The sequence below is a fragment of the Nicotiana attenuata genome, unplaced genomic scaffold, assembly GCF_001879085.1.
Source record: "Nicotiana attenuata strain UT unplaced genomic scaffold, NIATTr2, whole genome shotgun sequence".
NCBI classification, from domain to species: Eukaryota; Viridiplantae; Streptophyta; class Magnoliopsida; order Solanales; family Solanaceae; genus Nicotiana; species Nicotiana attenuata.
This window is the reverse complement of record NW_017671126.1, coordinates 109,858-121,609: the sequence shown is the minus strand read 5'-3', so window position 1 is coordinate 121,609 and position 11,752 is coordinate 109,858.

The window sequence follows — 11,752 nt, the reverse complement described above, 5'->3', positions numbered from 1 at the left end:
CCAAGCTAAGCCCCCACCCGGTCCACTCTCTCAGACGTCCAAACGACGTCGGTTTTTCGTCAATAGATCTGGGCCATCGATCGTCTTCAATCTAACGGCTCATAACTGATCGTTGGTATTAAATAAAAGTGTCTAAATTGGAGGAAACCCTAAAGACAATATCCGTCTTCCTCGTATCCTGCCTCTTCGCCGGCTCCGCCTTAACGCCGCCGCCGGAAATCGCCCACGGCGGCGGCCGGCCTCCAAATTCGCCCAACTTTTCACCAAAGATTCCTCCCTCCCTCCTCTTTCCGTATCCACGCTTGAAATCCTTCGAACCCTAGCCAAAATTCTCAAATATAGCAAACCCTAGGCGCCGCCACCACCGTGCACGGCGGCGCCGCCACCCAAACCATACCAAAATGGTACCGTGCAATCCCCAGGCTACCCTAAGTCCCATGCTGCTGGTTACTCCCCAAAAATCCCAACCGGATTCCCCCAATTCCACATCTAAGGTTGAAGATACAAGGTCCAGGGGTCTGTCATTTATTCAAAAGGGCTCCAAAGTGATGTTATATGACTGCTCTGTTAAAGAACAGACATATAATATTACTTTGAGGCCAAGTTTGAGGGCAGTCGCACAAAATTCGATCCAAGCCTAGTGTGGTGAGTCTGATGTTTTCTTCTCTTTCTTTCATTTGGTTTAGGGTTCCGATCGAATCTAGGGTTACTTCTCAAATTGGTTCTTGTTTTTTGTTTATCTTGTATCTTGTTAGGTTTCCTCAATGCAAGCTTTTAATTCGCTAATTGTATTCAACTGACTAGTTTAATTAGGTCATTTGATTTAGTTAGTATATTGGTGCATTTTACAAATTTTGAATATTAGGCGTTGGTATGTGGTTTCAACTGATTACAATTTGTTTTGCTTGATATTGGAATTAATCTGTGTTCAGATGTTAGTTCTATAGTTGCTTTGGTGATAATTAGTTAGACTCTATTAACCTAGTCATTGGGATACAGCTGAATAGTGTAGCCTCTTAACTAACCGTGGTCAATTGTTAACTAGGGTAAAAGGAGGCTGAGGGTATAGTTTAATACTAAGCTTAGTAATTTCAGGGTGTGATCAGGGGTACTTTAGGCACCTAAAATGGCTCGGTTTGTTAAGGCTAAGTAAAATCATAATAGAAGTAAGGATAATACAGGTATTCCACAAGTAGAAGAACACCCTAGGGCCTTCTAGAATAGGACTTTAGTGAAGATTTCAGCAAACTTAGGGCAGTAACGTGAGAAACAAGCTAAAAATTGAAGGCCTAGTGGGTGAAATCTGAAACTAAAAAAAGGAAAATGTGAGTGCCATCTAGAACATTCTACCCCATTTCTTGCCTATAAAAGGCAACCCCAATGCCTTCACTCACAAGTTTTTGACCCCTGAAAATTCTCCCAGTCTCACAAGTCTTCATTAGCTCGAATCTGAATTTAAAATTCAAAAATTCTCTAGATCTAGATCTTCAAAAACCAAAAACCCAAAAAAAAATTTACAGAAAACTCAAAAGAAAAAATACTGTCCTGTTGAGATTTTCAGTTGAATCTCAAGCTGTAATAACAGCTTTACAGTTTCTAGTGCGAGATCTGATTGTGATGATTTTCAAAGTGTTCCTAGTTTAATTTCAAGTAATTTTGGGGCCAATCAAGCTGTGTTTTGTCATCTCTTGGATGCTGTATCCCTATAATTCACTCCTGGATTTTGAAAGGCTGCTTGATTCAAAGATTAATCTTGTTGTTGCTGGATAACACTTGCTGAAACCTTGCGTCTGTTTATACTGTTGTAGCTGACTTCTTCTTCTCCATATTTTGTTCCATTTCCAGGTACATATTTGCACTTGATTCAGTGTAACTTTGATGAGGAAATGCAATGAAATTGCTTGCGTATTTGCTCCAGTTGTTCCTGCCTAGACTGTTGTTTGTTAAAGAGTCAAAATGGGTGTTAAATACAATTGTTTAGTCTAGTTCAATATTGATATGTATTTTTGTTTCCTTTACAATTCCTGGGTTGTATAATAGGACTTCACAACTAGACTGTTCGCATGAACTGAAGATTATATTGGCATTTAACACTTAGATGTTGTAGCCGAAGCTAAGTAATATTGGTGCAGGTACTCAGCTGTTGTGATTGTTAGTATAATTTGATGTTAGGAAGATTTTGATACTAAGGCAAAGTATTGAGCAATAATTCACATAGGTTTCAATGAAGTGATAGAATTAGACCTGAAGCCATTTTAGTATATTGAAACACAGGCCTGAAATCAGTGTTGAATCATTCAATAGTTTAAAGGATCTCGCATTGGTTCTCAAAAAATGATCTCATCCTGTTAGAGTATGTTCATCCCTGTGCGTTGATCTGTTCAGTCCTAATAATCCCAATTTCTAAAAAATAAAAGGCAAAGCGATCGTTTGGTTCTGCTGGTCATCAAACCCACCGTTTGAACACTGTTATGGTAATTGTCAGCTAAAAATGACTAGAAATTGAAACTTCAACGTTTGGTTAATGGTCATGTTAGTCAGTCACTTGGGCTCGTTGCTAAATTGCCATAAAGATGCAGCATTTTGTGGATCTAATTGCCTATCCATGGTCCTGGGCCAATTATTGAGGCCCAAGAAGTTCATTGGAAGTTAGAAATACTTTTAAGGTCATTAGGAGTAATGTCGTAACTAATTTGGGCCTTCGGGTTAGGTAGCGGGTCCAAACTAAAAGGCTTGCCCTTTTGTTTGAACCCGGACTTGAACTTGAAGCCCGGTTTTTTTTTTTAATATTAATTAGCTAGGACTTTTTCTTTTATTATTAGAGACAAAATATAGAAAATCAATAGGATTGGCCTCTAATAAAAAGTGGGACGAGCCTCGCCAAATAAAATGCCTAAATAGCGGGGCCCTCATTAAATGCTTTATTAAAATATTAGAAACCCGGGACATGCCATTTAGCGAATTTTCATGGCTTCCCGCAAAGTTAATAAGACGCTAGCCACTTTAGGTGCGCTTTTAATAATTTTACCTTCTTAAATACGGGTGCACATTTATGTGACCCAAATCCAAATCCCAAAACGTTGAATAAGAGGTGTTGAGGATCCGGGTGCATTTCATGTGACGGATCCAAAAACGCGCTCTTAAACTAATTAAAAGCGGTTAAACAATTGTAAAATTGCACTATAGGATGACATGTATTAAAATCAGACTTTAGCCAAATATAGCAGTTGAGCGACCGTGCTAGAACCACGGAATTCGGGAGTGCCTAACCCCTTCTCCCGGGTTAACAGAATTCCTTACTCGGATTTCTGGTTCGCGATTGTTAATACAGAGTCAAACCCTTTCCTCGATTCGGGATTCAAACCGGTGACTTGGGATACCATAAATCTTCCAAGCGGCGACTCTGAACTTCTTAATAAACGAATCCCGTTTCGATTGTCCTTTAATTGGAAAAACTCCTTTATTATACCCTTCACGGGGTGTAGTAAGTAAAAAGGAGGTGTGACAGCTCTGGCGACTCTGCTGGGGACAAGAACCCAGAATTTCGGTTCAGGGTTCAAGAATTCGAGCTCATTTTAATTTGTTATATTTGGATTTATCTGATTTTTCTACATGTTCCATGCTATGTGCTAAATGTTTTATCGCTTTGATATATGTTGAATTGTATATAAATTGTCGCGAATCCCTTCCTCTTTTTGAGTCTTCTACATCATGGAGAAGGGTGCACTTCGTGTAGCTTCTCTTCTGTTTAGAGTCTTTCCCATTTAGAACGAGGTTTGGATAAGTTGCAAAGCCGACGGAGCTTCTGTATCCCCGGTACGCTGCCTCCCCCTCGGCCCGAGTTGTCCGCTCGGGTAAGCCAGGTCTAGACCAATAAACCTAGGGTTAAACCTAAGAAGAAAAAAANCAAACAAAAATGCATAAATTGCAGGGCCCTCATTAAATGCTTATATTAAAATACTTAGAATTCGGGGCGTGCCGTTTAGCGAATTTCACGGCCTCCCGCAAAGTTAATAACACGATAGTCACTTTAGGCGCGTTCTTTAATAATTTTACCTTTCTAAATACGGGTGTGCATTTCATGCGACCCAAATCCAAATCCCAAAACGTCGAATAAAATGTGTCGAGGATCCGGGTGCATTTCATGTGACGTGATCCAAAAACACGTTTTAAACGACGTTCACTTTCTTAAAACTTTTTAATTGAAAGCGGTAAGTAACTTCTAAAATTGAACAATAGGATAACATGTATTAAAATCAGATTTTGCCAAATATAGCAGTTGAGCGACCGTGCTAGAACCACAGAACTCGGGAGTGCCTAACCCCTTCTCCCGGGTTAACAGAATTCCTTACTCGGATTTCTGGTTCGCGATTGTTAATACAGAGTCAAACCCTTTCCTCGATTCGGGATTCAAACCGGTGACTTGGGACACCATAAATCTCCCAAGTGGCGACTCTGAACTTCTTAATAAACGAATCCCGTTTCGATTGTCCTTTAATTGGAAAAACTCCTTTTATTATACCCTTCACGGGGTGTAGTAGCGGAAAAGGAGGTGTGACAGTCATCATCCTCCGCCCATGAAGGCGGGAAAAAGCCGGAAGGCCAATCAGAGTTCAACCCATAGCACGGCCCAGGGACCGATCCCATAAACCAATCCACATGATCAAGAGCAGCGCCAGAAAAAAGGTACAAAAAGAATAACACTTTGAAATTCTCCTTACATTACATACGACACAAACATTCTCCACCTACAGGCACGCTCTGCGCGCGCCGGAGACCAAGCTACAAAATAGTAGGAGCTATATCTTGTGCCAAGAGGCTAAAACCCGTCAAGATCGCCCTCTGCAACGCCCACGAGGAGTGACCGAGCATCGCGCTCGTCCGCCCTTGCTTGAGCCAATTCCTCCGAGAGGATAAAGCCTCTCGCGCCAACTTCCTCGAACGCTTCTCTCCGGGATCAGCGGCGAACATATTCCTCGATCCTCTTCTCACGATCAAGGGCTTGCCTCAACTCGGATTGGGCATCAGCACCCTCCTTTATGCAAATCGCCATCTCATGATCCGCCCTGGTTCGGCATACCTAAAGGCACGGCACAAGCACCACTATCGTCGCTCGAAGATTTGATGAGACATAAAGGCCGAGCGCAGCCCGAGTTGAAGCACAACTCGGAGACTGGGCTGCTAAAATAGCTAAAAAGCAATATGCCTAAGGACGTGGCTTGGATGATACCTTCATCAGCCAACTAAATCCTCAAGCCACGCAACCGCAAGATCACTTCAGCCTAGAAGCACAAAGGGGCGTCACCATCCGACCATGCGGGCAGGAAAACCTAAGGGTTAACTGGAGCTCGAGTTACAATGTGACTCGGAAACTGGACCCAAAACAGTCAAAACAGCAGATGCCCAAGGGCACAGGATAAATACGACTACCACCCGTAAGCACGGGCACAAAAAATGCAAAGACAGGGAGGCTCGAGTCGAAGTCCGACTCGGAAACTAAGCCTAAACAGCCAGGCCGAGCATGGAGGCCCAGCACCTGCTCATATCAAGAATCACACTTAGGGGTCCCCGAGACCGTCCGACCAGTTCCGAACTGAGAAGGACCTCGCCAAACGCCAAGACCAGCCTGCCTGATCAAAAACAACAGCAGGGAAAAGGTACAGAAGAAATAAAACTTTACAACTTCTTATTATATATCATGTGCGCAAGAATAAGCGTATTCTCCATCTACAGGCATGCCCTACATACATTCAGAGCCAAGCTACAAAATGGTAGAATCTACACTCAGCTCTTAAGAGCTACAACTTGCCAAAATCGCCCTCCGCGACATCGACGAGAAGCGACCAAGCATTGCGTTCATCCGCCCATGCTCGAGCCAACTCCTCCGAGAGAATGAAGCTCCTTGCACCGATTTCTTCGAACACCTCCCTCCGGGATTTGAAACGGACATATTCCTCGATCCTCCGCACTCGGTCCAGGGTTTGCTTCAACTCGGCTTGGGCGTCAATTGTCTCGGCTCTGACCTTCGAGAGGTCCGATTCAAGTTTCCCAATCATATCCGCTTGAACTTTGGCGTTGTCTCGAGTCAAGCGGAGTTGGACCTCGAGGGCAGGAACCTTGGCCGAAGCATTCGTCTCCTCCAAAGCTCGTGCCTGCGCTTGAGCTTTTAGCTCCCCGCAAGCAATTCTGACGCGGTTGACGTCGTCCTTGAGGTACTCCATGGCCTCTATCCTTTTCTGCAGCTAACACGGCAAGAAGAGGTTAGCCCTAAAAATTAAAAAGAAGCAAACACACGCGCTACAGGAAGTTGCCTGCTCCACTAAATAGCTCTCATAGTTTGAGCCCCGAATCCTGTGAAACTTGGCCTTTTGGCAAAACAGCTCGGACTCAAGCCTATCGCAGGCCTGCGTAGGAAAGAACCAATGAAGGGAGGAAGATGCGGGATACAAGAAAACTGTGCACAAACTCACCACAAAGTAAAGACGGCGGGTTTCCTCCAGATCAGAACATGTTCTTGTCGGTCCTGCCCCTGCGACCCAGAAGAACCGGCCCCGGACACAACATGCTCGCTCAAAGGAACCGTTTGCCGGGAAACACTCGCTCCTGGAATAGCAGACTCGGGCGATACCCTGCCCTCAGAAATACGAGCCCGAAAAGTACTAGTAAAGTCTTCTTCGCATATGGGCTCCGGTCCCTCTTATTACCGACTATCTCTCGGCCCGAGGCCGATGACTCCATCTCCTCTCCAGAAAAACGCTGACTCGCCCCAAGGAACCGCCTGATAGCTGCAAACAGCGAATCTAGCACAAATGAGATGGGAAAATGTTACCTCGGTATACGCCAGCAGGAGAAAAGCAACTTACACACGTTCCTTAATGTTTCGCTCCCCACCTGACGCAGGACATAGCTCGCCACCTGCGTTCGTCACAAGACGAACAGGTCACCAACCTCCGAACCCAGTCGGGCAGATCATGGACTTGGCCCGGCGTCCACGAAGTTGCTGCAACAAGGAAAATGGCATTGTTATTTGGCTGATTTTTGCCATGAACAAAATCTGAAAAAGCGACAAAGCGCCTCGCTTACGTGCGTGATTCCACCTCTCGAGGAATGATAACAACTCCACAGGAATAATATCAGTCGTCCGGACTCGAACAAACCAACTGCCCCACCCTCGATCTCTACATTCATCATCGTCAACAACGAAGGGCGTGGGCGAACGACCCATCAAGGTTAGCAGGCCTCGATGATGAAAAGGCCGATATAGCCTGATGAGATGATCAAGCGTGAACTCTAGCCCGGCTTTCTCCGCAAAGAATCTTATCATCAGCACCGTTCGCTAAAACGGTGGATGAATCTGCGCAGAGTAACCCGATACTTCAAACAAAAGTCAAGCACAACCCTATCAGGGGGGCCAAATGCAAAAGGGTGTAGATGCACGCTCAAGAACCCATCAACAGAGTCTGCGATGCCTTCACCTGGGGAAAGCACCCGTAGTGTCACCCCCTCGCTCCACCCACAGCGTCGCCTTACCATCTCTAGGTGTTCCTCTCTTAGAAAGTACGCCATCTCCAGAGCGAAATCCTTCGACTCCCGAGCACCGGGAACATCATTCTCCACCCTTTGCCATGCCGGTCCCGAAGTGATCTCCATCACTATGGAAAAACTAACAAAATAAAGCAAAGGCAAGCACCAACGCTTTTTGCACTTTAAGAAATAGAGAGCCCTACGGCGAAATAGAAGAACAACTACCCAAAAATAATGAAGCCTCGCGAAAAGGCCGAAGCCACCCCTCTTATATGCGAGAGGCAACGACGTTCGCCTGCTCGAGGTAAGCTCCAGGAAGCCAATAGCCTCAGGACGAATCAACGGGTCGATACCCGACCCAGGGAACATCCTCCAACAGATGACAAAGCACGAGGGACCACGCGAATTATCTCCATGCTCGAAGCGGCATTTCACATCGGGAGCCCCCGGCCCCTAGAAACAAGGTCACGATGAGCTCTAAAGTGCCGGTACCAGGCGCAAAGCAAGCGCCCGGGCTCGCGATCCCCTCTCCAGAGGAGTAAACCCCGGAAGCCCCGATCACTAAAGCTCCACAAGGGCCCAAAGAAGCGCCCAAACATAGGCAAGCTCCTCAAACAGAAGCCAACCTTACACTCCCTGAAAGAGTTATCTACACCAAAATCAACAGTGCCCACCGGGGCACCCAAAGATGACCTTCATCCTGGGGAGTTTTCTTGAAGGCCCCGGAATTCGACGCGCGATCTCCAAATTAATTGGCACGCCCCGATAGCTCGACCTTATCCGGTCGGTCCTCCAGCGGTCTGAAGTACGACAAAAGGATTGGGGAAGAGCCTTGTCAACTAGTTGGAGACCAGGACAAGCTATCATGGCAGACTACTACAGCCAATAAACAAAAGAACGCATTCAAAAGCCACGAAGGGTCTCAACATAGAAGTAAAGAAGATGACAAGAAGGGACCATCTCTCTCCCCCACCTTCTACTTCACGGTTGCCTTCATGCAGGGCAGTAACCAAGGTAATCAAGATGATATCCTGGCTCGAAGGTTCCGAGGCTTTAAAATGTTGCGCTCTTTTCCTTTGATCGGATTTTTTTACCCCGAAACGGGTTTTTTACCGGCAGAGGTTTTTAACGAGGCAACGTCGACGCTCTTCCCAAGAAGGCTCTAGCAATCCTACGGGACTTTTATTACAACCGGACCGGTGCCACAAAATGACAGTGTATTGAGCATAAATCTATGAGATATGCCATCTATCACAAAAGATTGCGCCATGGTTCGAATCGTCAGAGTAATGTCGCCATGAGGAGCTCGAGGAGTCAATGGTCATAGTCGTTTCCCATCACTTCATTCTGAGAAATACAGAGACTATCTGTACGTGGTGAAATCAGAGGGTCTGATTTCCCACTAATAAGCCATCTCGGGGAAGTGCCTCGAGACCCCGAGGACATGAAGCCACAGCTTATTCCTCTCCCTCGGGGCTGGTCAAGGCCTGATTCGAGGCCAGGCGGAGGCCGAGGCCAGGACAAGAGAGGAAGCTCCCAAGACACACGGTTGAAACTGACAAGGCCGGCCTATCCAGAGCCTACGCTGAGGCATCGCATCAAGCCATCCCATCTCCGTATTTTGTAATTAAATATACATGTATTTGCAACTGAGTTCCTCGCCTATATAAGGGGGACTCACCCCACCCTGTAAAGTAGTGATGTTGCTCCACTTCTCCAATAAGCAATAATATCTCTCTCTATCTCTTTCTTCTAAGTTAACTGTGTTCTTCGACCCCGAGGACGCCCTAGCATTTTATTGTTCTTCATTTGTTCTTCGTCATTTAGCTCAAGATTGATGGTATAAAGCCTTGTATACACATACTTATCTATTATCCCCTTTCCGACTACCTTCGATAAGATTACCTCTGATAGGCCCGAGGTAGGCTCGAGGCCTAACCCCGAGGTACCCCCTGGTTTGCTCTATAGACCGGGAACGATCCCTTACCAGTTCGATTATCGTTTTGGCTAGCTCGATCTTTACTGTTTTACTCCATATTTAACACTAATCACCCTTCCAAACTAGCTCGGGAATAGATCACCTATTTTTAGAATCCCATTTATAAATTTAATTGTTGTTACCATTTTCACGGTAAACATGAACTATGAAGTTTTTACGAGCTTTTACTGATTTATGATATTGTTTTGGTTTTACACTTCCTCGTTGTAGCATTTTGCTGTGTATTTACGTGTTTTCTTATCGCTTAGCTGCCTTTAGTTTTATTACTTACTGAGTTGGCGTATCACATTAATCCTTGCACCCTGTGTGCAGATTCAGGAGTCTCGGGTCACGCTATCGAGGGCTGATTGCTTTCCAGCAGGCAGTACGGAGTTGACTAGGTAGCTGCTCGGCGTTCGCAGCCCAGTGCTTCTCCTTCCTATCTTTATTTCTCTTGTTCTAGCTTTGTATTAGACTATGTTGTCTTTTCATACTCTTACACGGATTTTAGATGCTCATGACTGGTGACACCCCGATGTCGGGCTGTGTTTGTTTCCGCATTAGTTCTATCTCACTATATTTTGGGATTTATCACTTATTAATGACTTGATTATGAATTATTATAACTGTTAATTGGTTTTGGGGGTTTGTGTCGGATGGCCTTGTTTCCCGAGAGGCGCCATCACGATTGGTTCCGATTTGTGGTCGTGACACACTTCCAATCCGCTCGAATCTATTCATAAATAACTTATTAACATCAATTAAGGCAAAAGAAACCAATTCTAATGCATAACTATAGATTTCCCAACAATTTCCCCAAAAAGTCAAAATTTGACCCCAGGCCAGCTTGGTCAAAACTCTAAGTTCGGTCCAAAACCCGATTGCCCATTCACCCACGAGCCCAAATATGTAATTAGTTTTGGAATCCGACCTCAATTTGAGGTCTAACTCCCCAAATTTTAAAATTCCTAAATTCTACCCAAAAACACCCAATTTCCCGATGAAAATCCCTAGATTTTGTGTTGAAATCTTGTAAAAAGATGAAATAGATTGAAAGAAATGAGTTAGAAATCGTTTACCTATGATTTGGGGAAGAACTACTCTTTAGAATATCGTCTCTTGAAGCTTAGGGTTTGAAAATTTGAGAAATGAATTGAAAATCCCGTCCAAAACTCGTTTTGAACAGTTGCAGGTATCGCATTTGCGATCACAGGTTCGCAAATGCGAAGCTTGGCCTGCCTTGCTGTCTTCGCAAATGCGAACAGTTGTTCGCAAATGCGGCCACTGTTCAAGTCGCAATTGCGACGATGAACTTCGCAAATGCGAAGGTCCCCTACCCAGCTTCATGATCGCAAATGCAATGCTCGCATTTGTGAGCTAGACTTCGCAAGACCTGCAACATACTAGAAAATTTCCTTAAGTCCAAAACACTCCGTGGCCTATCCAAAACTCACCCGAGCTCTCGGGGCTCCAAACCAAACATGCACACAAGTCTAAAAACATCCTACGGACCTGCTCGTGCGATCAAATTGCCAAAATTACATCTAAAACTACGGATTTAGCATCAAAATCAATGAAATTTTCAAGAACACTTAAAGTTTCTATTTTCTCAACCGAGGGTCTGAATCACGTCATATAAACTCCGTTTCTCACCAAATTTCAGAGACTTGACTTAAATACCATATTAAACCTGTACCGGGCTCCGTAACCAAAATACGGGCCCGATACCAACAAGATCAAGCATTATTAAATTTCTAAAAACCCATTATATTTTCAGTTCAACAATCTTCTTCAAAAATTCATTTCTCAGACTAGGGACCTCGGAATTAAATTCGGGCATACGCACAAGTCCCATATTTTCCTACGGACCCTCCGGGACCGTCGAATTACGAGTCCAGGTCTGTTTACTCAAAATGTTGACCAATGTCAACTTAAATCAATTTTATAGACAAAACTTGATATTTTCTCAAATTTTTACATAAAGGCTTTTCGGAACCGCGCCCGGATTGCGCACGCAAATCGAGGAGAAAGAAATTGAGATTTTGATGACCTCAGAACCCCGAATTGGGTTATAAAACACGAGATGACCTTTTGGGTCATCACACTCACCTCAGGATTTGGTACTGTTGTGATATGTGAACGCCATGTACGTGCAGTGACGAGTGCGTAGACGGGCTATTTGTTGTAAAATCTGACTTTTACTGAATAATAGCCTATTTTTCCTTGATTGAGTTATACTAGCATGTGTAG